This window comes from Drosophila eugracilis, unplaced genomic scaffold (assembly GCF_018153835.1).
Source record: "Drosophila eugracilis isolate 14026-0451.02 unplaced genomic scaffold, ASM1815383v1 contig_1284, whole genome shotgun sequence".
NCBI lineage: Eukaryota > Metazoa > Arthropoda > Insecta > Diptera > Drosophilidae > Drosophila > Drosophila eugracilis.
In genome coordinates, this window is record NW_024572078.1 from 134,144 (window position 1) to 162,118 (window position 27,975).

The window sequence follows — 27,975 nt, forward strand, 5'->3', positions numbered from 1 at the left end:
TTCTGTGCAACTCTTAAAGATTATCTAGAATTATATTTAAAAACTGATGTTTTCCTATTGACTGATATATTTGGAAATTTTAGAAAAATATGTTTACAAATTTATTCATTAGACCCAGTTGCTCAGTTTTTCACTACACAAGGTCTATCTTGGGCAGCCATCACAAATATTCAACTAGAGTTATTAGTAGATATCGATATGTATAGACTTATTCAAAATAGCATTCAGTACAATGTTGCCATAGATATACAAAAGCAAATAACATGTACTTAACAGATTATAAGTCAACACAGGAATCATCGTTTTTAATGTATTTGGATGCAAACAATTTATTGGCAACAATTGGTTGGGCAATGTCACAACCCACAACAAAGGGTTTGAATGGATGTCTCCTAATGAGTTACAAAATTTTGATATACATAACATATCTATTGATAGTGAGGATGGATATTTTTTTGGGAGTAAACCTAATTTACCCCTCTCGCATTAATGATAGATATAATGATCTACCGTTTTGTCCGTCAAATAGTTTCGCGTCTAAAGAGGATAAAGTAAAAAAATTAATAGCTGACCTCGGGAACAAAAAAAAATATGTAATTCATTATAGAAATTTGAAGCAATGTATACAAAATGGGTTAATATTAAAAAAGATTCATAGAGGGGTTCGTTTTTTACAAAAACCTTGGCTAAAGACTTATATTAATTTAAACACTTTACATGCCAAGAATAAATTTGAAAAAGATTTTTTTTTAAATAAATGAACAACTTGGTCTATGGGAAAACTATGGAAAATCCTGAAAAACGTGTATACGTTAAATTGGTAACTACATGGGAGTCTACATATAAATTCGGTCAAAAAAAAAACAAAAATTCAATTTTCTTAGTGTAACTAAAATAAATGACGAGATCTATGCCATCCAAATGAAAAAACTTTCAGTAATATTTGATAAGCCAATGTATGTGGGTTTTGCTGTATTGGACTTATCAAAGTGGGAAATGTATGATTTTCATTACCAATACATGAAACCAAAAATTTAAGAAAATTTAGTTTTAAATTATATGGATACAGACTCATTCATCTATACCATAAAAATGGATTTTTATAAGGATATTCGTGGTGACATTGAATAAAAACTTGATACATCCGATTATTCAGTTAGAAGAATCGAGTTATATCATTTTAAAAAAGTTAATAAAAAGAGGTTAGGATATTTTAAAGATGAGTTGAATGGAAAACCAATGAGTGAATTTTCTTTTTTTCTTTATTCATTTCTTTATTTACCCAAATGGCTTTATCCATTGGAAAGTAAAGCCATTTAACCAAAACTTTATCATCTCTTCGCTTTAAATTTTTCTCAACTAGAAAAGTGTTTGGGAATTTAGTCTTTTTTAGTTCTTTAAGGAACCCACCCTGGATTACCTTTATAATCTTCAAGTATGTATGTTTTGGGGAATGTATTATTGACTTTTCTAATTTTAAAGATTTCCGTTGTATAATTCGGTGTATATCCCTTTCAAACACATGTTTATACTTGCTGATACGAACGTGATCGCCATTTCGTAGATTACTCTCAACATATATCTTTATGTGATTATATGAGTGTTTTAATATTTGTTTTTCATTAGTTGTGTTGACACTAATTGGGGTAATTTTTATGGTTCTATGTACCCTATTATTGTTTTTAAATATCAACTTTTTGTAAATATCTATCCACTTATATTTCCCATTGAAACTAAACTCACGCCACATTGACTCTTTGAGTGCTCTATTAAAACGCTCGACAATTGATGCCTTAAGAGTGCTGAACGTCGAATAATGATTTATATCATAACGTTTCATTAATTGTTTAAATTTTGAATTAAAAAACTCTTTTCCATCATCTGTTTGTAAATTTTTTGGTGTTCCGTGACCTGATTTTAAGATTTTCCCCATTGCTTTGGAAACATCATTGGCATTTTTTTATTGTACTGCTTCACCTCAAGAAAATTTAGCAAACGTATCAATTACATTTAATAAGTATCGATAACCCCTGTTAGATGTTAAATAACTACCCATTTTGACCAAATCTTGCCACAGGTCGTTTAATCCCTTCGTAATGACTCGTCTTCCTTGAAAATGTTTGCGAGACGGTCTGTGCAACTCATTTACAAATGCTCGTTTAATCATATTCTTCGAATAGGTGTAAAGGCTACACCTTCTATTTCATTTGTTGTGTTTTTTGGTATCGCTTTTGGTTTTGTTACATACTTAAAAATATAATCCTCAATAACTTTTATCTTTTCAAGAACTTTCTCAAATATTTGATCAGTACTCCTATTCAGGACTTCTATTTTATTTTCAAAATTTTAAATTTCTGCCAATCGACGATTAATAATTTCATTTACAAGTTTTCTTAGTTCTTCTTAGTAGTTCGCCCAACTTTCTGACACACTCATCTGTATATTGTTTTGTAGTCAAGTCGTTGTCATCTAACGGTTTAATGGCGTATTTAACTCTTTTATTTTGAGCGTTTAGATTACCATCAGTATCAATTAAAAAAGTGTCAATTGATTTAACACATCTTTATAAATGATTTGATCGCTCATTCATTGATCATTAGAAAAATGTCCAAACTTGTCAACAGACATGATGATTATAAGTAAAAATCTTTTTTGTGTTAAATATCTATACTCGTATTAAACGAAAATTCCCTCCTCTCGCAGTTCCTCTATTATTGAGAAAATCTCAGTATTGTGATTGTTGTTACCCGCTTTTTTTGATGCCCCTAAAATTTGTAACTGTTCGACTAGTTCATTCACATTATTCCAATATATGTAATTTGGCTTTGATTCCTCCAGAGTCATATAACCGAAACCAGTCTTTGTACGAAGTGGAGTGGATGTTATAGGATATTCATTATCATTTATTATTTTTTAATCATTTTAGTGTATTGCACGTGAACCTTTGATTCGATTTTTTACTTTATAACCTAATCTATGAACATTTGTTTCTAAAATAATATTTTTATATATTTCTAAATCATGATCATTATAATTTTGGGGTTGTTTATGAAATATAAGAAAGTACATTCATACATCGGTACTAAGATACATTTCTGATTGTCTGATGTTCTCTCCCATTGGTAGTATAGTACACGTCATCGACATCTGTCATGTCATTCTCATACTTTTTATTTTGGTATAATTCACGTTTAAGCTTTTATTTTCGTTAACAAGTTCGTGTAAAGGTTCCGTAATAGGCTTAAATGTTTCCTCCAACTCTATAACGCTTTGATTTTTAACATGTTTGAGGTCATAAAACTTTTTATTCAAGGCAGATCTCTCTTTTGTTAACTGAGCTAACAAATTCATTGTTGTAACCTGTATAAAGTTTGATAAGGTATATTTTAAAAATACGTAATCTTTATGTAATCCCTCTTCAGTTACTCTATCTATACTGTTTACTGAAAACTACTGCATCTAATATTTATATTACCCTCCACCTCCATCCATCCATCCTTCTAATGAAATAAAAACTGTACTGTTTATATAGATTTTAAAATTGTATTTATTCAACGTGATATAAAATATTGGTTTATTATTTATTTTTTATATTTTATTTTTTTATTTCTAAATTATCATTCCTTTCATAAATATTAATTTTTCCATCAACCATTTCCTCAATAAATTCCTCCCGAAGATGGGTATACCTCTCTCGAGTGTATAGGATGTACTCCTCCAACCCCAGAATTAGGGACTTTCCAATCTTCGCCCTTTTACACTCCGCCTTGAAGATGGGAAACTTAACATTTTCACGCATCCTTGCCTTTGACAAAATAGATTTCTTATTACATCTATTGAATTCTTGAGTTACCGTCTCAAGCTTTAATCGTTATGCATTATTTTCAACATCAATTGGTATGAACTCTGTTTCTGCGGCATCATCTTTTTTATCGTTCTTCTCGTTAAAAAAATAAACCAAACTTGTTGGATTATCAGGTGTCTACCTATTATACTCGTCAGTAGGATCGAATTCTACTTCTGCAGTCTCCTCGTTCTTATATTTGTTATTGTTCTTGTTCTCCATGTTTATTTTATTATTAAGTTTTTTTTTGTTGTTATTCTTTTGTTTTTGTTGTTAATCTTTTTTTATTTGTTGTTTAGCAGTTGTTTTTTGTTGTTATTCAGTTGTTTTTGTTGTTGTTAATCAATTGTTTTTTTGTTCACTTGTACAATGTCTGCTGAATGTAAAGACGAAACTTGGACTGTGGATATTGAAGTAAGCAGTTTTTACCATCCTGAAGCCGCAGGTACATTTGTTTTCAGCCCACTAAGTGTAAGCCAATCAAAACGATCCGTTATTGACTCACTCTATTCACAAAGGAAAGTAGAAATGAAAGACATAAATGACCACAGTTTTATGTATCAAAATGTTGAACTCTCTCACAGATGTATTGTATTTGTTTTCCCAAATACTTGACAACTTCTATAGGAGGTTGTAGATTTCCGAAACTATCAAAATAATTTGTATCATTTTTATACCCGTTACTCGTAGAGTAAAAGGGTATACTAGATTCGTTGTAAAAAATGTAACAGATAGAAGGAAGCGTTTCCGACCCTATAAAGTATATATATTCTTGATCAGGATCAATAGCGAAGTCTATTGAGTCATGTCCGTCTGTCCGTACGTCCGTCCGCACGTCCGTCCGTCCGTCCGTCCGTCCGTCCGTCCGTCCGTCCGTCCGTATGAACGCTGAGATCTCAGGAACTAATGTGTACCACTTTATTGTGAATCATCTAGTGTGGAAGTAAATCTCTCATAAATACTCCTCGAAAATTTGTGATATATTTTTGAACAAAAGTTGTAATGTCTATATTTGAAAGTGGTCTATTGGGTAGCTGACATATTAGTTTTTTCGCTTCTTAATACCATACCCCTTACTATTTGGTTTTAGGTAGAATCTATAACCTGTTTTATACGGTTTGAGATATAACCCTTCTCCTACAGCAACACCTTCAATTTTTCTATTATGTAGTTTCTTCTCCTCCATATCATCTTTCGCCATTCTATCGTTGTTTAATTTTTTTGCAATAGCTGCTTTTCCATACGGTAAACTACCGAGGGCACTTAGGGAAGTCAAAATAGGTACGATTTGTAAAAAAACACCAGTTTTGGGTACATTATTTATTCTTGGTACTTTCACGTTTCTCTTTGAACCCATTGTCGATTAAATTGATTTTCGTGCAATCTTAATTGCGCTCATAATGTCCAATGGCTTTTGTTTTTTTAATATTCTAGTAGCAGCGTTAATAACACCCATTGTCGATTGAATTGATTTTCGTGCAATCTTAATTGCACTCATAATGTCCAATGGCTTTTGTTTTTTTAAGGTTCTAGTAGCAGCGTTAATAACACAGCCAGATTCGTCATCTTTAATTTTTTTCTCGTCGTCTTGTCTTTACATTTCTTTTTTGTTTTTGATATCCCCATTCCAAATTTTTTCTTTGCTTTCATAATGTTGGTCACTAAATATGCTGCTGCTTTTTCACCAAGAGTACTGTCTGGTGCTTTTACACGTGACCAAGCTTTATCAATTAATATAGAATATGCTATATCGTGCTCTTTACAAGCCTTATCCTGTTTATTTATTCCTTGATCTCCTCGTTTTAAACGTTTTTCTAGCTGTGTACCCGGCCCACAAAATTTATATCCTGCTATATGGGCCTCATACGGTAATGCATTAATGAAGTGGTTGACAAGACCACCACCTCGTTTACAATTAAAAAGCCTAATGAGTTGATTATAAAAACGTTTCCCCATTATATTGATGTTTAATCATCAAAGATTTCTCATCGAAAGAGGTACATAAGCGTTAAGAATGCGTTTAATAAGTCAAAAACAAAAAATTATCGTTAGAAATATCAACGATGAAAACGATAAAAAACAACCTCCACGACATAGTTCTCTCTTACCGAATACAATAAGAGCTCTTAATGTTATACCTTCAAATTGTGGTATAATCCAAACAAATTAAAATTCGAGAATATTTATGTGTTTTCCAAGAGTTTAAATCAACCTAAATATGAGTACTTGGAAAAATTAATAAAAAGGAATGGGATATCATACATTCTCTCATAACGATGGTGTACTAGACCCGAGTAAAGCAAAAAAAAAAATTATATAATGATACTTGATTATGTAGCTTGTGAAAAACTAGTCAACATAAGATCTTATTTTTGCAAGAATATTGATTCCTTTTATTTATGACAAACTTATACCCATATACCTAAACACTTGATTCGTGACAATGCCAACCTTATTATAATGTTTAAGCAAGACGTTTTAAATATGCGACATATATATAGAGATCATATTAATACAGATATGGGGTACGACACATTCGTGGAAATTTGTAAAAAATGTTGGAAGGATAAATTTGGATTCTTGCTTATAAGTAAAGATAACGATATGGATAATGGAAGATATAGAAAAGGTTTTGATCAATTTGTTTTGACTTAAAAAAGTTATTGGATTTGTTATAAACATAGATTAAAAATAAACATTTCCATAGTTTAACAACATATTTCATTATGTCTAGATCAGTGACCTTGTCTTTGAATGGAAATATTTCTATTATATATTCAAACTACTTTTCCCCAATTCAATTGGATGGATGTTATGAGTATGCATTAATTGATTATAATATGTACAATTCAATCCCAAATATAGACGAAAAAAACAATCTCTTCCATATTGGAACTAATGTAATCACAATTCCTACTGGATCCTATAAACTAAATGATATAACTGATTATATTTATAAAAAACTTAAGGATTATGGTATTGAAAAATCTTTTAAAATTGAAAGCAATAACAATACTTCAACTAAAAATAACCAGCACTCGAAAGCCGGCTTACTTTAATAACGAACGATCAATTGGTCAACTTTTTGGTTTTGATAAAAGAGTTCTAGAGCCACACCCAACAAAAACATATATATCAGATCAGACTGTCAATATTTTAAAAATTAATACTATTCGTTTGGAATGTAATATAATTAGTGGTTCATATGTAGACAATACACCCAATCATACGTTACACGAATTCGGTATTAATGTTCCTCGTGGCTATAAAATAAATGTGACATTACATAATCTTATTTACTTGCCAATCAACTGTGATGAAATAAGCACACTCTCCGTACGCATCGTAGATCAAAACGGAGACTTGGTAAATTTACTTGGTGAAAACGTATCAATTAAGATGCATACTCACATGATAGAATGATTATTTATAATAAAAGACCTGGTTCATACACTCAACCAAGCATTACTAATTGTAAAGCAATAGGAAGAGGATCAACTCTATGAAGAAGCTCACTAACTTTAAAAAAAAAATTATTTTTAAAGTCTCTAGGCTTGAAAGTTAAAAATTAATAAAAATATACTGGAAGAAAACAATGAATGAAATTTTAAATGTTCGAGAAAAAGTTTACTCTGATGAGAGTATTTTGAAAAAAGAGTCTCATACCTACTCATCGTATAATCAAACATTTAAACCAAACGATGAAATTCGAATTGTTATCAAAAATCTCAAAAAATTTTTATCACTTGATAACCTTCAAAGTAAAAATCTATTATATTCTGGATGGAGTGGTGGAGATGTTTTTTGCTACTGGAGCATACTTGAACTTTTCTGTCCCGTTAAAAAATTTATTGGGAGTTGCTGAAGACTATAAAAAGGTTTTGTTGAAGTATAAACATGAACTTGTGCTAATGCTAACCAAAAACTTAGATGATCTTTTTGAAAAAATGAGATTGGAACTAATTTCTAAATTGGAAATAAAATATAAAGCTGGAAAATTCGTCATGTGACACCCAGTGACATTGCAAAAATTAAGATGTATGTTATTATTAAAAGAGGTCTAAGTCTACCTATTGCATTTCGTAGTTGGGACTCCTACGTTAATTCAAAACTAGGACAAGGAACCCACCACTGTTGGAATGTTAAACTATCACCGAATCGGGAAAGACCAAGGTTTGCAATAATCGGATTTTCACTGAACGGAAAACTTGTCACAAATAATTTATCAAACTTGAAGGTTCATTTAAATTCTGACTCATACCCATATGATAATTTAAATGTCGACTTCAATAAGAATCAGTTTGTTCACCTATTTGAAATGTATTCAATCTAGTTACTACAATCGTGAGTCACAACCATTTTTAACACCATCGGAATTTAAAATGAAAGCTCCAATTATTGTAATTGATCTATCATATCAAAATGAAACAGTAATATCGGGTCCTATTGACGTGAGAATTCAAACTGAACTGAAGACACCAAGTAACGAAAATACCCAAGCTTATTGCATACTCATACACGATCGATTAGTCGAATATAACCCCTTAAACGGATTAGTACAACGAGGTGTTTGATATTTTTTGAAAATGATTAAAGATATTGTATCAATTGATATTCAAGGTTTCTTTGACAATAACAATAAATTTATTCTTAAAGGAATTGGAGTAGTATTCGAAAAAGAAACAAACTTGAATAAAAGTTTATTGTTTATTGTTTATAGAACCACCATATGATTTCAAATTTTTAAATACAAAATCTCGAACCAGTGGAAACTGGTTAACAAATAAGCATCATAAAATTGCTTGAAACGATGGAGAAAACAGTTCTGTACAAACGCGACGATATCTGAAGGCAATAACAGTAGTTTAATAAAGCTGGTTCTGGCACAGATTTATGGGCTATTAAGCTGTCACATTAGTGAAAAAAATTATCCGCCGTCTCCTGTGATAAGGATTCCCCCTCACCCTATTAGTCAGTATTGATTCTGGCACAGAAATCATAAGCCCATAAATTATAGTTTTTAAAATCAGTGCACGTGTTCAAAGAAGTAATAAAATGTGACGATTGTGTCATGATTAGTTTTCCGACCCCCCTATCCGTAATTTGGGAATATTGAAATGTATTCCTGACCCTAATTAGGAGGGTTGGGAACGTCTTAAGGGGTTGAATTTTCTCACACATTTTTAACACACTGTCAATTTCTATATATGTAAGCCTCTGTCTACGTGTGTGCGTGTGTATGGTTGAGTGGGAACCCCAGATGTGTGTGAGGGTCGGATACTTATCGCGATATGGAGAACCGATATACGTTCATTGACGCACCATAATAAAATTGTCAAGTGCATAGTCAAGTATAAGTCAATGTTTCAAGTTGTTTATTCAAATTTCAGATTTTTTAGATTTCAATACTTTAAACAAAGGGACACAGACTAAATAGTTTGCATTGCACTCGTCGTTTCTTAACGCTCGCATATTTCACCGTAATAAGAATGTCAATACATATGCATACAGTTATTGGGTAAACATGGACCAACTCAATTAACTGAAGGAGGAAAGGGATACAAGGAGTGTAACGTTGCAGTAATTGTTTTCTGATAACATGTTTCTAAGACATTTCTATTCATATTTTAAAGTGTTTGGGATATCTGACTTTCAATATAGTTGAAAAACTGAATTGGATTGTTGGGAGGTCTAGGAGTATAACATATCTGTATGCCCTTTATGTATAAAAAAGAGAGCAGTCAAATTGTTCAGCATCAGTTCGTCAGGAGCGTAATATCTGTGGCATTCGTCAATTCAATTCAGGCTTTGGAATGGTTGACGGACATTTAAATCGGTGACCAAGACTCCGATGAAGACACCATAGACAGGAATCTGATGGAAGTATTTGCAAACAATTCCACAAGAGTTGGAACCACTCAAATTGGAAGATTTCCCATTTGGAGAAGAAACGATGGATATTCTTGGAAATGAGTTTATGTATGAGCACTTTCAATGTGCTCAAAGGATTGATATAGATGACCCGGAAGAAATTGTTTTTCCAGACGATGACTACCTCTTTGACGATATAAATGACTTAGATGATAATGACTTAGAAAATAAATATCTGGATTTAATGAAAGATGAAGACGATGAGTTTTTAATAAATGTTGCCAATAGCTTAGATATTTAAATAGAAATTGTATAAAAATAAAATAAAATAAAAATATTTAAAATTCAAATGTAAAAATCTTTTATTTTTCACGCCCATATTAACTGAAATAAATAAAACAAATATTTATTTAATCAACAAAAGTGTTTATTTAATTTTTTTCTTTATTTCAGTGATTTTGTTTTCATTATATAATGAAATCAATATTTAATTATCTGATATAAATTTATAACGTCTGAAATACCTTTTTCTGTATTTATTATTTTTTCTCATTCTATTTTCTAGATTATAATATATATTCATAATGTTTGCTGCCTCCCTTTCGTACTCAAAATTTTTATGACATCCACAAGTGTCGATTCTTTCCGTAACTGAATCCTTACTCCTTATTTCGGTGTACACCATGGATGGAACTTATCATTTCAACTTCTTTACACTCAAGTAGTTTTGTATAAAGAGAAGTCGCAGATAGTGAGAATTTAGTAGAACTCCATTAAACTGATTGAGCAACAATTTTATTTGATCCGAATACATAATGTACATCCAAGACTTTAAGTTTTAAAAAAAGAAATGATGCTCTTTACCACCTGCTTACCGAATTTATTCTAAGAAAATTCTAGTTTTCTTCATCTTTTCTAACCTGACTTGTAGATATCTTAAATCCTGCAAATGAAAAATTATTATTTTCAATTTATTCCAGGTCTATTTTTAAACTCGGTTTCTATTGGTTACTTATTTTCAAACAATCTTTATCTTGAAGGAGAACTATTTCTACTCTCTTCTAACTACAGGTGATCTATTTTTAAAGTCACACTTTATTGGTTTTCCTTTTCTTGAAAAATCTGCATCTTAAAGAAACTATTTCTGATCTATTCTAACCAAAGGACTTTATTTTTAAAACTGAGATTCCATTTGGTTTCGAACCATCTCAAACTATCTAGGAATCTATCTGAGCTGCTATCTTTTGAAACCTAGAATTGTAACTCCCAGACTTCTAAAATTTGTGAACGCCCACTTTAAAACTGTGTACAAAATCGGAGGAATTTAATTAGTTATATCCAAGACATTCTCCGGGCAACACTGTTAGTTTGAAAACTCTAAAAAGAAGCAAACAACTAAATGTGTAGTAAAGTGTATCAAGTATCATAAAATAAAAAAAAATAAAAAAGAAAAATCAAATAATAAGATAAGAAGAAAAAGGAAAGCCAAACCAAACCAGAAACAATAAAAAACAAAAAACAAAAAACAAAAACAAAATGAATAATCAATTCGAGTTTTGTTATTCGTGCCAATTTTTTGTTATTAAGAACAAGTGGGCAAACCATGTCCGCACGGAAATGCATAAGAAGAATGCAATTCAACCCGTCGATGGAAGCATCAAGAAAATTTCGGAAGGATTCTCCATTACATGTATGTTAACCATGGATCGGACATGGAATTACCTGAAAACTTTATAAGTGAAGCAGGATCGTTTTTGCTCACACATCTCAGAACATTATTAGAGAGTTATATATCGGTAAAAGTAAATTTCGAGTTATTTGCCGAATATATACTCTTTAAGAATGAAACGGAAGAAATTGAGATTAAAAGTTTTCAGAGTAAAATGACCATTATGAATCAGTTCTCGGATTTGGATTCTATTTTTCTTGAGCATACTATGGAAGTAGTAGGAAAAACACAAGAATTCCAAGAAAAAGATAGCGGGTTGGCATTAATCAAAGTAATGCGCCTAGAAATGAATGTGAACCAATATACACCTTTATCAGGTTCATCGTATATCCCGCTACAAAAATACTTAGCTTCGAAGAAAGCTATTATTAATGTAAATAATGAAAATGATGCATACTGTTTCAAATGGGCCTTGATATCAGCTTTAATAAATATTAAAAACCCCCAAAGATGTAGTTCCTATAACGTTGATATATCCAATGAAAAAATATACTTGAACAATGGATTAACATTGGATTTCACCAATCCATAAATTTAACTATGGATCATTATAAAAATGTATTAATCACTGGAACTCTACTATACGGTAGTAGGATAATGTTTAGATCAAGGGCACACAAAATATCAACAAAAAGGGCACATAAGAATGTGCTTTGTGCTAATGATAGTAAAAGAAAACGAAAACATAATGAAACAGAGTTTGCAATGTTAAATCACGATGATCATGGTTCTCTATCAATAAAACATAAAAGGTTAATGAAAAAGGACATTGTGAATAGTATCAATTTCTTAGAACTTGAAAATATATTCTTAAGAGATATAATAAATGGGAGAAAAACAGATGTCAATACATTAAATGAACTTAGAAGTAAACATAGAACAAGATTTATTTTATAAGTCAATTGAATTGAAAATGTTTTATTTTGATCGAGATTGTGGTAAATATAAGTAAAACAAAAATAAATTGTAAAAAACATATAATATTTTATTAAAATTGTTAGTATACACATTATAAAATTGTACATTTATACGTATGTAAATATATTTATTAATTTTAATTATATGTTATAATAAAAAAAAACAAAAAATAATAATAAACCAAAAATAAAAATTAAATATTACATTGTCTTTTAATTTGGTATTTCTACTATAAAATTTCATCTTTATTTACCCAGCTGGCTTCGTCTATTGGAAAACCAAGCCATTTTACCAAAACTTTATCACCTCTTCGCTTTAAAATTTTCTCAACTATAAATGTGTTCGGGAAATCAGTCTTTTTGAGTTCTTCTTTATAAAACCCACCCTGAATCGGATTATCTTTATAATCTTTAAGTAAGTATGTTTTGGGGAGTGTATGGTTGACTTTTCTAATTTTAAAGATTTCTGTTGTATAATTCGGTGCATACCCTTTTTCAAACACATGTTTATACTTGCTGATACGAACGTGATCGCTATTTCGTAGTTTACTCTCAACATATATCTTCATATGATTATATGAGTCTTGTAATATTTAAACATTATCCTACTACCATATAGTAGAGTTCCAGTGATTAATACATTTTTATAATGATCCATAGTTAAATTTCTGAAACTCACACCTTGCGTTTTTGTCACCCACTCAATTCTATGCACATGATTCTAATGCACAGACACCCGACACCCTCATAGCAAATGAAGGGGGTGTCTGAGACACCCATGTTTTTGGGATGAGTGAGTCGGGTGTCTTCAAATGATTCGGGTCATTAACTGATCTGAGTGTTTCGGGTGTCTTCAGCTGTATTGCATGAACAAGTCATTGAGGGTTGATCGAATAATTTTACATGCAAGGAAGGAAGGAAATCCCACCCTTAATTTAGGGTGCCGATCACACTCTGAGTGCCGAAAAGGCACAAATGATTCGAGTGCACTCATTGTCCGGGTGTACCCTTGCCGTTCTCTAATACATACCTTGAAATATTTTTAATGAACATATAATAAACATTTTCGCCATCTTCCAAAAACAGTATGTTAACGTGACATGGTTTCTCAATCTCCGTTTGAAACAGTGACGCAATTATTTGTTTGGTATCTTTATTATACCCAAAGATGTTTATACTCATCATTCTTTAAAAAATGTTTCACACATTTTATTTCCATAGGGAAATTTAGATTGGTGAAATCCAATGTTAATCCATTGTTCAAGTATATTTTTTCATTGGATATATCAACTTTATAGGAACTACATTTTTGGGGGTTTTTAATATTTATTAAAGCTGATATCAAGGCCCATTTGAAACAGTATGCATCATTTTCATTACTTACATTAATAATAGCTTTCTTCGAAGCTAAGTATTTTTGTAGCGGGATATACGATGAACCTGATAAAGGTGTATATTGGTTCACATTCATTTCTAGGCGCATTACTTTGATTAATGCCAACCCGCTATCTTTTTCTTGGAATTCTTGTGTTTTTCCTACTATTTCCATAGTATGCTCAAGAAAAATAGAATCCAAATCCGAGAACTGATTCATAATGGTCATTTTACTCTGAAAACTTTTAATCTCAATTTCTTCCGTTTCATTCTTAAAGAGTATATATTCGGCAAATAACTCGAAATTTACTTTTACCGATATATAACTCTCTAATAATGTTCTGAGATGTGTGAGCAAAAACGATCCTGCTTCACTCATAAAGTTTTCAGGTAATTCCATGTCCGATCCATGGTTAACATACATGTAATGGAGAATCCTTCCGAAATTTTCTTGATGCTTCCATCGACGGGTTGAATTGCATTCTTCTTATGCATTTCCGTGCGGACATGGTTTGTCCACTTGTTCTTAATAACAAAAAATTGGCACGAATAACAAAACTCGAATTGATTATTCATTTTGTTTTTGTTTTTTGTTTTTTGTTTTTTATTGTTTCTGGTTTGGTTTGGCTTTCCTTTTTCTTCTTATCTTATTATTTGATTTTTCTTTTTTAATTTTTTTTTATTTTATGATACTTGATACACTTTACTACACATTTAGTTGTTTGCTTCTTTTTAGAGTTTTCAAACTAACAGTGTTGCCCGGAGAATGTCTTGGATATAACTAATTAAATTCCTCCGATTTTGTACACAGTTTTAAAGTGGGCGTTCACAAATTTTAGAAGTCTGGGAGTTACAATTCTAGGTTTCAAAAGATAGCAGCTCAGATAGATTCCTAGATAGTTTGAGATGGTTCGAAACCAAATGGAATCTCAGTTTTAAAAATAAAGTCCTTTGGTTAGAATAGATCAGAAATAGTTTCTTTAAGATGCAGATTTTTCAAGAAAAGGAAAACCAATAAAGTGTGACTTTAAAAATAGATCACCTGTAGTTAGAAGAGAGTAGAAATAGTTCTCCTTCAAGATAAAGATTGTTTGAAAATAAGTAACCAATAGAAACCGAGTTTAAAAATAGACCTGGAATAAATTGAAAATAATAATTTTTCATTTGCAGGATTTAAGATATCTACAAGTCAGGTTAGAAAAGATGAAGAAAACTAGAATTTTCTTAGAATAAATTCGGTAAGCATGTGGTAAAGAGCATCATTTCTTTTTTTAAAACTAAAAGTTTTTTATTAGTTGTGTTGATACTGATTGGGCTCATTTTTATGGTTCTATGTACCCTATTATTGTAATCAAATATCAAATTCTTGTAAATATCTATCCACCATTGAAACCAAACTCACGCCACATTGACTCTTTGAGTGTTCTATTAAAACGCTCGACAATTGATGCATTAAGAGTGCTGAACGTCGAATAATGATTTATTTCATAACGTATCATAAATTGTTTAAATTTTGTATGAAAAAACTCTTTTCCATCATCTGTTTGTAAATTTTTTGGTGTTCCGTGACCTGATTTTAAGATTTTCTCCATTGATTGGGAAACATAATTTGCATTTTTTGATTGTAGTGCAAATTTAGAAAACCTATCAATAACATTTAATAAGTAACAATAACCCTTGTTAGATGTTGAATAAGTCGACGATTAATACTTTGACTTACAAGTTTTCTTGGGTCTTCCTCAACCTTCTGACACACTCATCTGTATATTGTTTTGTGGTCAAGTCATTATCATCTAAGGGCTTTATGGCGTTTGTAACTCTTTTATTTTGAGCGTTCAGATTACCATCAGTATCAATTAAAAAAGTTTCATTTAATTTAACATCTCTTTTTAAATGATCTGATCGCTCCATATCATTAGAAAAATGTCCAAACTTGTCAACAGACATGATGATTATAAATAAAAATCTTTGTTGTGTTTAATATATATACTCTAATTAAACAATAATTCCCTCCTTTCGCAGTTCCTCTACTATTGAGAAAATCTCATTATTTTGATTGTTGTTACCCGCTGTTTTTGACGCCCCTAAAATTTGTAACTGTTCGACTAGTTCATTCACATCATTCCAATATACATAATTTGGTTTTGATTCCTCCAGAGTCATATAACCGAAACCAGTTTTCGTACGAAGTGGAGTGGATGTTGTAGGGTTTTCATTATCGTTTATTATTTTTTCAATAATTTTAGTATATTTAAATGCGCGGGAAACCTTTAAATCAATTATTCACGTTATAACCTAATCTGTGAAAATTTGTTTCCAATATAATATTTTTATATGTTTTCAAATCATGATCATTATAATTTTGGGGGTGTTTATGAAATATAAGGGAGTACAGACCAGGAGTTAGCTCGCAACTCATTCCACTAGACAAATGAATCTTATTATCATTAATTTTTAGTTCACTATTCCCTAATGTTAATACATTATCTAACCTTTTTTTAGGTCCGTAGGCCGTGTCCAATATATTTTTCCGACTCAAATGACTGATATTAAAATCATAATTTTTATTATCTTTCTCGTCTTCTATATTTATAGCTTCCCTCATTTCATTTTCTATTGTAGGCATTGATATAGCTTCCGGCTCACTCCCTTTGTCCACATCATCATTATATGTTTCGCCTTTCTTTCCTTTTTCAAAAACATTTGTTTTGTGAAAAGAAATCATTATACGAATCACTATTATCGTAGATCGGTATTGATATAGGTTTCGTTTTGTCTGATGTTGTCTCCCATTGGTTGTATAGTACAGATCATTGTCATCTGTCATATCATTCTCATACCTTTCATTTTCGTATAATTCACGTTTAGCCTTGGCTCCTACATTTGTTTTTAAAAATGTTTGCGCGCCGAAACCCTGTTGCCGCGGATGACAGCACCCCAACGGGAAGTTCCGAGCGGGAAACAGCTCCACCCCCTCAAGACGATCAAGCTACGAGGCCTACGAGAACTCTCCGGACCGAGACGTATTGCAATGTTGCGTCTCGGAGGGTTCTGGTGGGGAAACCGCTGGTCCAGCCCAGGTCGAGGCAACAACAACAAATGACTTGGAGAAGTCCTCCTGCCCGCCACCGTGTAACATATCCAGGAGAGATGGAGGAAGAAGCCGCTTGGCAAACAGCAAAACTTTTTAGTTCCAGAAGGAGATGCAACCTGGAACGTGCTTTTCGGCAGAGGGCGGAGGGTCACGGTGCGCCGAGCGGTCCGGAGGCGGCAGGAGGAGGCGAGACAAACCAATGCCACTGGGGGCCCGAAACGAGGAACGGACATGCGGGGCGTCGTGTGGAGTATACAAGCAGACGTCATACTACTGCCGGCCACCCAGTTATACATAGGAGAGCGCTGGGCAGGATTGAGGTTCAGACAACACCGGAGCGTCTTGGTGCCCAAATGGGGAAAGGGCTCACTGAATCCAGCCACGGGGTATATAGGGAGAACCGGTTTCTTGGGAAAAGTTACTTTTGCGGTCGATCTCGCTTTGGTAAGATCAACCCTTTCTCGCAGTTGGGCACCCTCACCAGCATTAGTCAATACATCCGACTCGTTCATACCGAGGGAGCACTGCCATCGGCCACTCGCCGATGCTCGCCAGCAGCAGATCCACTCGATCACTGCCGGCACTCTCGCAACAGCCTCACAAGGCTTTGCATTTCCCACGCGGCGGACCCCAAGGGCCTCGCGTCATCTCGCGCAACAGTCCCACAGGGGCTTTGCATTTCTCACGCTTCGGACCCCAAGGGCCTCTCGTCATCTCTCGCAAGAAACCCACAGGGGCTTTGCATCTCTTACGCGTCGGACCCAATGGGCCTCGCGTCATCTCTCGCAAAAGACCCTCAGGGGCTTAGCATCTCTCACGCGTCGGACCCAAAGGGCCTCGCGTCCTCTCGCAAGAGACCCACAGGCGCTTTCAATCTCTCAGGCTTCGGACCCAAAGGCCCTTGCGTCATCTCTCGCAAGAGACCCACAGGGGCTTTGCATTTCTCACGAGTCGGACCCCTCGGGCATCGCGTCACCTCTTACCAGAGACACACTGGGTTTCTGTTCATTCTCTCTCATACCGAGCCTCAGGGTTCCAGGTTTCTCTTTACATTCACACTCGCTCGCGTGACTGGCTCCCGAGCTGGCACACGCTCCATCGTTCCTATTATTTTTCCCCTTTCTTAGCTAGCGGTTCACCAAGACTGCCTGGCCCTGTCCCCACACGGCTCTCCCACGGCACACTTCGGAGCATCGGAAGCCCGGCTACCCACTTCGGAAGCTCTCCCTCCCAGGCCTGCAGACCGCCCACGGCGAAGACCAGCCGATCCCTGATAATAAACTCTGTAACCATCGATATGCAATAAACAACAAAAATCTGTTCTATCCTTAACAAAACAAGCTGCGTCATGCTCTGTGTGGAATCTTCTTTTCAGCAACCACCCCTGACATCAAACTAAATATTGGACCGAACTGCTGATATCCGGTGAACGGTCAGCCACCCCAAAGCAGGACCGTTACAACATACTTACTTGAAGATTATAAAGATAATCCGATTCAGGGTGGGTTCTATAAAGAAGAACTCAAAAAGACTGAATTTCCAAACACTTTTCTAGTTGAGAAAATTTTAAAGCGAAAAGGGGATGTATACTAACAATTTTAATAAAATATTATACATGTTTTTACAATTTAGTTTTGTTTTACTTATATTTACCACAATCTCGATCAAAATAAAACATTTCCAATTCAATTGATTTACAAAATAATTCTTTTTCTATGTTTTCTCGCTTATCTATAAGTTAATTTAATGTATTGTCATCTGTATTTCTTTTATTTATTATATCTCTTAAAAATATATTTTCAAGTTCTAGGAAATTGATACTATCGATAATATCAATAGTAGTAGTAAAATACGGATTCTGGCCCAGATTTATTGGCCATTAAATTTGACATTAATGGTTTTTATCAATTAACTGTCCCTTCCATCAGAAGGGATTCTAATATAAGTTGTTTATCCTAATAAAGTGTCACTGCACACTCATGCATCAGACTTTTAAACATCTTTTAGGCGCATGTTACGACATCCGTTGCGCACGTTACTTTAAGAAAAAAAATGTGTTTATTTTATTGTTTCTTTATTTCAGTGTTTTTGTTTTTTGTTTTTTGGTCTTGTTTTTAGTTTTCGATACATGACGAAATTATTAATTATTTATCTGAAAACTGTTATAAGGTTATATAGTCTAAAGTACTTTTTGTATTTTTTATTTTCTTCTCATTCTTTTTTCTAGATTATAATATATGTTCATAATGTTTGCTGCCTCCCTTTCGGAGTTTTTTGTCCATCCCACCCCGATAAACAGTTTAAGATTATGGCAGAGAAATCATAACAATGGTTCAATTTGTTGTTGTTTAATAAAATTTCAGAGTTTTTAAGATTTCTTCAAGATAAAGGGAGACAGACAAAATAAGAACCGATATGAGTCTATGGACACACCATGATAAAATTATCAAGTGGGTGTAGGAGTAGAACAAATCTGTATGACCTTTATATATAAAACTGAGAACAGTCAAATTGTTCAGCATCAGTTCGTCAGGAGCATCTAATCATACACCACCATCACCATGAGCGTAATATCCGTAGAGTTCATCGACTCGGTTCAATCTTTGGAACTCTTGACGGATGTCAAGATCCTTGACCAGGACTCCGATGTGGTGGTCATTGAAGACTCGGAGCCAAACTGTATAATGGCTCTAGACGAAAAAGACACTATAGACAGGAACCCTAGGGAAGTATTCGCATCCTCCTTAACATCTACTCAAACGATTCCACAAGAGTTGGAATCACTCAAATGGGAAAATTTCCCACTTGGAGATGAAACGATGGATGTATTTGAAAATGAGTTTTTGTATGAGCACTTTCAATGTGCTCAAAGTATTGATATAGATGACCCGGAAGAAATTTTTTTTCCAGACGACGACTACCTCTTTGATGATATAAAAGTGGATGACTTAGAAAATACGAGGTGTGTTCAAAAAGTAAGGTGACTTTGTATTTTCAAGAAAAACTATTAATTTATTTATCAATATTTATGTTGTCCCCTTCAAAGTAATCCCCCTCAGATACAATACACTTATGCCAACGGTTTTTCCAATCCTCAAAGCACTTCCCATAAGCACTTTTCGGTATAGCCTTGAGCTCTTGCAGCGATGCAGTCTTTATCTCTTCAATCGTTGCAAATCTCCGTCCTTTCATAGGTCTCTTCAGTTTTGGGAACAAGAAAAAGTCACATGGGGCCAAATCCGGTGAATATGGTGGCTGAGGCATTATTGTGGTGTTGTTTTTGGCCAAAAAATCTCTCACAAGCAAAGATGAGTGAGCAGGGGGCATTATCGTGATGCAAAAGCCATGAATTGTTTTTCCACAATTCTGGACGTTTCTTTCGTATTGCTTCTCGCAAACGGCGCATAACTTCCAGATAATACTGTTTATTGACCGTACGACCATATGGTAAGAACTCCTGATGCACCACGCCATGGTAATCGAAGAAAACAGTGATCAAAACTTTGACATTTGATCGAACTTGGCGTGCTTTTTTCGGTCTTGGCTCGCCTGGGCTCTTCCATTGGGACGATTGGGCTTTGGTTTCGATATCATAACCATATACCCATGATTCGTCACCAGTTATGACCCTTTTGAGTAAATCTGGGTCGTCGTTGACGTCATTCAACAGCTCTTGAGCGATGCTCATGCGACGGTTCTTTTGGTCAAAATTCAGCAATTTCGGAACAAACTTCGCTGCACACGACTCATACCCAAAACGTTTGAAAAAATTTCATGGCACGAGCCAAGCGATATACCGACATCTTCAGCAACTTCTCTGATAGTGATTCGACGATTTTCCAAAACAATTTTCGTCACTGCTTGAACGTTTTCATCAGTTGTTGACGTGCTTGGGCGTCCAGAGCGAGGCTGGTCATTGGCATCTTCCCGGCCATCTTGGAAGAGTTTGTACCACTTGTACACATTTTTTTTACTCAGAACAGTTTCACCGTATGCCACTGTCAACATTTCAAGTGTTTCAGAGCACTTAATTTTATTTTTTACACAAAATTTGATGCAAATCCTTTGATCCATATTTTTCGATAGCAAAAAATCGCCGAGCTCGCAAAATAACTTGTAACTTTACGCCTCTCACAACCAAACAAAAGAGGATGTTCCATTGAAACTTGGTACAGATGTTAGGGAAGAGTGTACCAATATAACAAAACAAAAAAATCGATAATCGAAAATATGTTGCCCGCGAAATTTGAAAAGTCACCTTACTTTTTGAACACACCTCGTAAGTATCTAAATTTACTGAATGATATAAATTGACCGTCGCCGTATGCAGACGTGTATTTTTATTGTGCTCCGGGAAAAAAATAGAAATAAAGTATTCAATAATATCCAAAAAAGTGCAGTGACTGGTTTTGTAAACCAAAACAACGCGAAAAGACGCTTTCAGCGATGAAAATCGCTAATGTTTATATTGATTAATTAATTTATTAATAAAAAACAAAACACTAATTCTAACAAACTCAACCTCGACTGCAATGAGTTTAAACGACGTTCGCACACAACGTCAACGTGAGCAAGACGGGAGACGGCTCTCAGCACAAAGAAACAACGCTTACTTCTCTTTCAAAGCAACCGAAAGTAATGCAAGCTCTTCCCAAACACGGTCAATTACCCCAAACTTGACCGAATTCTTAAACGTAGAGAGCGAGAGAGCGCGTTCTTGCTCCCCATCGCTACCATCGATGTCTCTGCAGCCAAAGCGTCAACCATAACAACAACAACAACCGCATATGTAACGACAGTGGCAATGCTAACATAGCTGCAATAGAAACGCCCTCTAACTCAAACCGTTTTAAAATCTTGGCAGGCTATGAGGATGATGCCGAATCTACTGAAGTCGAAAAAAGGAAGACTAAGCCCCCGCCAATTTACTTACGAGAAAAAAGTTCCAACGTTCTTGTCAACAAAATTATAGAGCTTATTGGCAAGGACAATTTTCACATAATACCACTCGTAAAGGGCAACATCCAGGAAACAAAAGTTCAAACGAAGTCTGAAGATAATTACAGAGTATTATCAAAATATCTCACCGACAAAAAAAAGAACTTTTATACTTATCAGCTAAAAAGCAGCAAGGGCCTGCAAGTCGTACTTAAGGGCATAGAGTCCGAAGTATCGCCTGCAGAGATAACAAGGGCGCTACAAGAGAAGGGATTTAGCGCTAAGACAGTCTTCAATATCCTTAACAGGCATAGAAAGCCGCAGCCACTCTTTAAGGTTGAGCTCGAACCAGAAATTAAGCCCCTAAAGAAATACGAAGTGCACCCTATATACAATCTTCAGTTCCTGCTGCACCGCAGAATTACGGTTGAGGAGCCGCACAAACGCAATGGCCCGGTACAATGTGCGAACTGCCAAGAATTTGGCCATACAAGGTCTTACTGTAAACTGCGCCCGGTGTGTGTAGTTTGTAGTGAGCTTCATGACTCCGCACACTGCCCAGCGAACAAAGATGACCACAACTCAAAAAAGTGCGGCAACTGCGGTGGAAATCACACTGCTAACTATAGAGGTTGCCCAGTTTATAAGAAGCTGAAAAGTCGAATCCACCAGAGGGGAATTACTGCCCCCACCCTGAAGTCTTCTTCTCGACTGCAGCCAGATCCTCACTAGGACTACGGGTCCTCTCTGCCAAAAAAGCCATATTAAGCACCATTATCATACGAAATTTGCTAAAAACTACCTACAGGCCACATCCATAAATATACACCTAAATACTGGCAAGCAATTAATGCTATCCGCCGTATACTGCCCCCCACGATTCAGCAAAGCCGAAGATGAGTTTAATCAGTTTTTCAACTCTCTCGGAGACCACTTCATAGCAGCATGAGACTACAATGCCAAGCACGCACACTGGGGATCTCTTCTCGTGACTCCAAAAGGAAAGCAGCTCTATAAAGCAATTATCAAAGCCAAGAACAAGCTCCAACCAACATACTGGCCGACAGACCCAAAGAAACTTCCCGAGTTAATAGACTTTGCGATTACCAAAAACATTCCTAAAAATATGATAAGCGCCAAATGCCTTTCGGATCTTTCATCTGATCACTCGCCTGTCCTTTTTACTCTACTCCGAAATCCAGGAACATGGGATCAATTATTAAAACTGACCTCACATAAAACCAATTGGGTTAAGTACAGGAAGTATATTAGCTCACACATTGAGCTAAGTCCTCACCTCAGCGATGAAGCCAACGTAGACAGTTTTGTTAATTCACTGGAATCTGTACTCGTCTCTGCAGCTCGAGTTTCAACACCTCATACTATAAACACTCAATCAAAAGAAGTCAAATCTACAAATCGAACAGCTCGTCCTCGAAAAGCGACGCTTACGTCGAGCATGGCAATTTCACAGATCGCCATCTGCTAAGCAAAGCTTAAATGCCTCACGTCAACTTGCTCAAGCTCTACAGCAAGAAGAAACATATGTCCACCGCCGCTACATTGAGCAATTGACAACTAATAGTACAAAACACTCACTATGGAGAGCTCACCCAACTCTGAGCTCACCGAAAGACACCGTGATGCCTATTAGAAGTTCCACGGGCGGCTATGCGCGCAGGGAAGTAGACCGACCCAGCACGTTTGCCAACCACCTTAAAAATGTCTTCCAACCAAATCCTGCCACTAATGCGTTCACTTTGCCGACTCCATCATATGAGCACCAGCCTCAACATGAGCCAATTGAGTTTCACCCAAACGAAATCGTAAACATCATCAAAAGACTCATGAATCCGAAAAAATCCCCGGGCTGCGACCTCATAACTCCCAAAATGATCAATGAGCTCCCATACTGCGCCGCTCGCACTCTCACCCAGCCTTTTAATGCCATCGCAAAACTTGGCCACTTTCCAGTGAGATGGAAAAAGTCAATTATAATAATGATAGCAAAGCCGGGGAAAGACCACACTATCCCCACGTCATATAGACCTATAAGCCTACTCTCTTGCCTATCTAAACTCTTTGAAAAATGCCTAATGACTCGGATAAACACATACCTGAGAATCCAGGAAGGATTCACACCAATTTGGGTTTCGTGAAAAGAACTATTGGAACTATTGAGGAGGTCAACCGGATAACATCAGAAATTCGAAACGCTTTCGAAAAACGAGAGTACTGTACTGCCATATTTTTAGATGTCTCTCAAGCATTTGATAGAGTCTGGGTAGAAGGTCTAATTTACAAGATCAAGACAATGCTCCCCTAAATCACCCACAAGATTTTAGAGTCTTTCCTTCACGACACTGTTGGAGCTGGAGTTCCTCAAGGTAGCGTGTTAGGGCCAACACTATATGTCCTCTACACAGCAGACATCCCAACAAGCACACGTCTGACAACATCTACGTTTGCCGATGACACAGCTATTCTTAGCCGTTCTAAATGCCCGATTCAAGCAACTGCGCAGCTAGCTCGTCATATGGTCGATGTTGATAAATGGCTATCAGATTGGCGAATTAAAGTGAACGAATTAAAATGCAAACACGTTACGTTCACTCTGAACAGGCAAAACTGCCCGCCGATTACGTTAAACAACACTCTACTCCCACAAGCAAACGAAGTAACTTACCTAGGAGTACATCTCGACAGAAGACTCACATGGCGCCGGCACATTGAAGCCAAAAGAACACACCTAAAGCTAAAAGCCTTGAATATAAAATCGTGCTGTACAACTCGGTACTAAAACCTATTTGGATGTACGGCTCCCAGTTATGGGGGAACACCAGCAATAGCAACATTGACATTGTTCAGAGAGTTCAGTCGAAGATCCTGAGAACAATCCCCGGGGCACCGTGGTATGTTCGCAACGAAAACATACACCGCGACTTAAACATTCAACCAGTCAAAGAAGTGATCGCAGAACAAAAGGTAAAGTACTTCACCAAGCTATTGGTGCACCCTAACCACCTGGCGAGAGGTCTAACAAGGTTAAGCAACCAATCACGCCTTCGTCGCAATGACCTACCCACCCAGCGACCGACCTGACGGACGCGCAACCAGAATGCAGTCCTAGTATACTGTTAGTTAAATTTTAATGTTAAGATTCGTCAACTTATTGTTAGTCTCAAAATTAAGAGTAGATTCAATAAATAAAAGCAAAAAAAAAAAAAAAAAAAAAAAAAGTTCAAAATATAAAAATCTTTTATTTTTTCGCTCCCATATTAACGGAAATAAATAAAACAGATATTTACCTTAACAAAAAAATGTATTTATTTTATTGTTTCTTTATTTCAGTGTTTTTGTTTTTGTGTATTGTTTTTAGTTTTCAATATATGATGAAATTATGCATTATTTATCTGAAAGCTGTTATAAGGTTATATAGTCTGAAGTACTTTAAGTATTTTTATTTTCTTCTCATACTTTTTTCTAGATTAAAATATATTTTCATAATGTTTGCTGCCTCCCTTTCGTACTCAAATTTTTTATGACATCCACAAGTGTCGATGCCTTATGTAGCTGAGTCCTTACTCCAGATACATGTTTCCAGGTGTACGCCATGGATGGAAGTCGCATGTAGTATGAATTTTGTACAACTCCATCAAACTGTTTGAGAAACAATTTAATTTGATTCGAATACATAGTGTACATCCAAGACTTTTAGTTTTAAAAATGATTCCCTTTACCGCCTGCTTGACGAATTTATTCTAAAATTTTCAAGTTTTCTTCTTCTTTTCTACCCTGACATACGTGTGCAAGGGAGTCTATATATTTCCCTTCCCTACCTTATCCAGAATAAGTAAGAGAACATTTTTTTTTCAATTCACATAATACGTTTATTTATTAATTATTGATATAATGAAATTATTTTCTAGCTCCATTCATTTGATTTATAAAGAAAAGGCATGGGCATGTTCCCAGTCTCGAATCGGTGTTACAGAATGTAAAGTTGTCACCACATTTAATTGTTTTCAGATCTTGTGCACCTTGATTCATGAACATCATTTTTGTTTTAAGAAGGTATTGCAAATGATTTTCAAATATCTTCCCATTAAATTGTAGAAAAAAATTATCAATTTCTTCAAGAAATTTCATTAATTATTGAAATGGTTTTCGAGAAACAGGTCTTTTAACAAGTGGTCTCAGCTTCAAAATGATGTGAATGAAAGTATAAGTGTTTTGTTTATTTTGAAGTACTTTTAAACAAATCTTGAATGTTGTAAGCATTGTTTAGAGCACAAACACCATCTTTAACATGATTTTTACAATAAAGATATCTGTTTCCTCTAAACCGGTTTAATAATGGACACTGTATGTCCTCAAAATTAATCAAATCATGGTTTCCAAAAAATGATAGAAAACGTTTCTTTTCCATTCCCTTACAGATAATTTGTTTTCCAACAGTTATTGTCTTCAGATATGTCGCGTTTGTTCAAAACTGTTTTTTTCATCGTCACAAGCAATTTTATGATGCTTTTTTGTTAACCAGTTTGCAGTGGTTCGAAATTTTGTATTTAAAAATTTGAAACCATATGGTGGTTCTATAACAAACCTATTATTCAAGTTTGTTTCTTTTTCGAATACTACTCCAATTTCTTTAAGAATAAATTTATTGCTATTGTCAAAGAAACCTTGAATATCAATTAATACAATATTTTTAATCATGTTTAAAAATATCAAAAAACTCGTTGTACTAATCGGTTTAAGGGGTTATATTCGACTAATCGATCGTGTATGAGTATGCAATAAGGTTGGGTATTTTCCTTACTTGGTTTCTTCAGTTAAGTTGAAATTCTCACGTCAATAGGACCAGATTTAACTGTTTCATTTTGATATGATAGGTCAATTACGATAGTTGGTGCTTTCATTTTAAATTCCGATGGTGTTAAAAATGGCTGTGACTCACGATTGTAGTAACTAGATTGAAATCTTGAATACATGTCATATAGGCGAGCAAACTTTGACAAATTATTTGTGATAAGTTTTCCGTTTAGTGTAAATCCGATAATTGCAATCCCTGGTCTTTCTCGATTTGCTGATAGGTTAACATTCCAACAGTGGTGGGTTCCTTGTCCTAATTTTAGAATTAACGTAGGAGTCCCAACTACGAAATGCCATAGGAAGGCTTACACCAGTCTTAATAATATCATAGATCTTAATTTTTGGAATGTCACTGGGTGTCACATGAAGAATATGCCATCTTATATTGGTTATTTCCAATTTAAAAGTTTGTTCCAATCTCTTTTTTTCAAAAACATCATCTAGGTTTTTGGTTAGCATTAGCACAAGTTCATGATTACAATTCAATAAAGAAATTTGTTTGTCTTCAGCAAACCCCAATAAATTTTTTAACGGGACAGAAAAGTTAAAGTCCAACCAGAATTTCATAGATTTTTACTTGAAAGGTTATCAAGTGATAAACAATTTTTAAATGTAGTTGTCATACCGACAAATTGAGTTCTATCAATCTCGTATCCATTTATTTCGTACTTGATTTCATCCAAGAAGTAAGCCAAACAATTTAAAAAAAAAATTTGTTAACGTTATCAGCTTTTGTAATAATTCCTTGAAAGTTGAGGTAACTTTCATGAGGGAGCACATACAAGTCTTGATTTTGGATAGTAATTCGAATTTCATAGTTTGGTTTAAATGTTTGATTATACAATGAATAGGTATGAAACTCTTTTTTCAAAATACTCTCATCAGAGTAAACTTTTTCTCGAACATTTAATATTTCATTCATTGTTTCTTTCCAGTATATTTTTTATTAATTTTTAACTTTGAAGCCTAGAGACCTTTTTTTTTTTTTTTTGTTTATAGCTTTGCTTTTATTTATTGAATATACTCTTAATTTTGAGACTCACAATAAGTTGACGAATCTAAAGATTAAAATTTAACTAACAGTACAGACTGCATTCTGGTTGCGCGTCCGTCAGGTCGGTCGTTGGGTGGGTAGGTCATTGCGACGAAGGCGTGATTGGTTGCTTAACCTTGTTAGACCTCTCGCCAGGTGGTTAGGGTGCACCGATAGCATGGTGAAGTACTTTACCTTATGTTCTGCGATCACTTCTTTGACAGGTTGAATGTTTAAGTCGCGGTGTATGTTTTCGTTGCGCACGTACCACGGTGCCCCGGTGATTGTTCTCAGGATCTT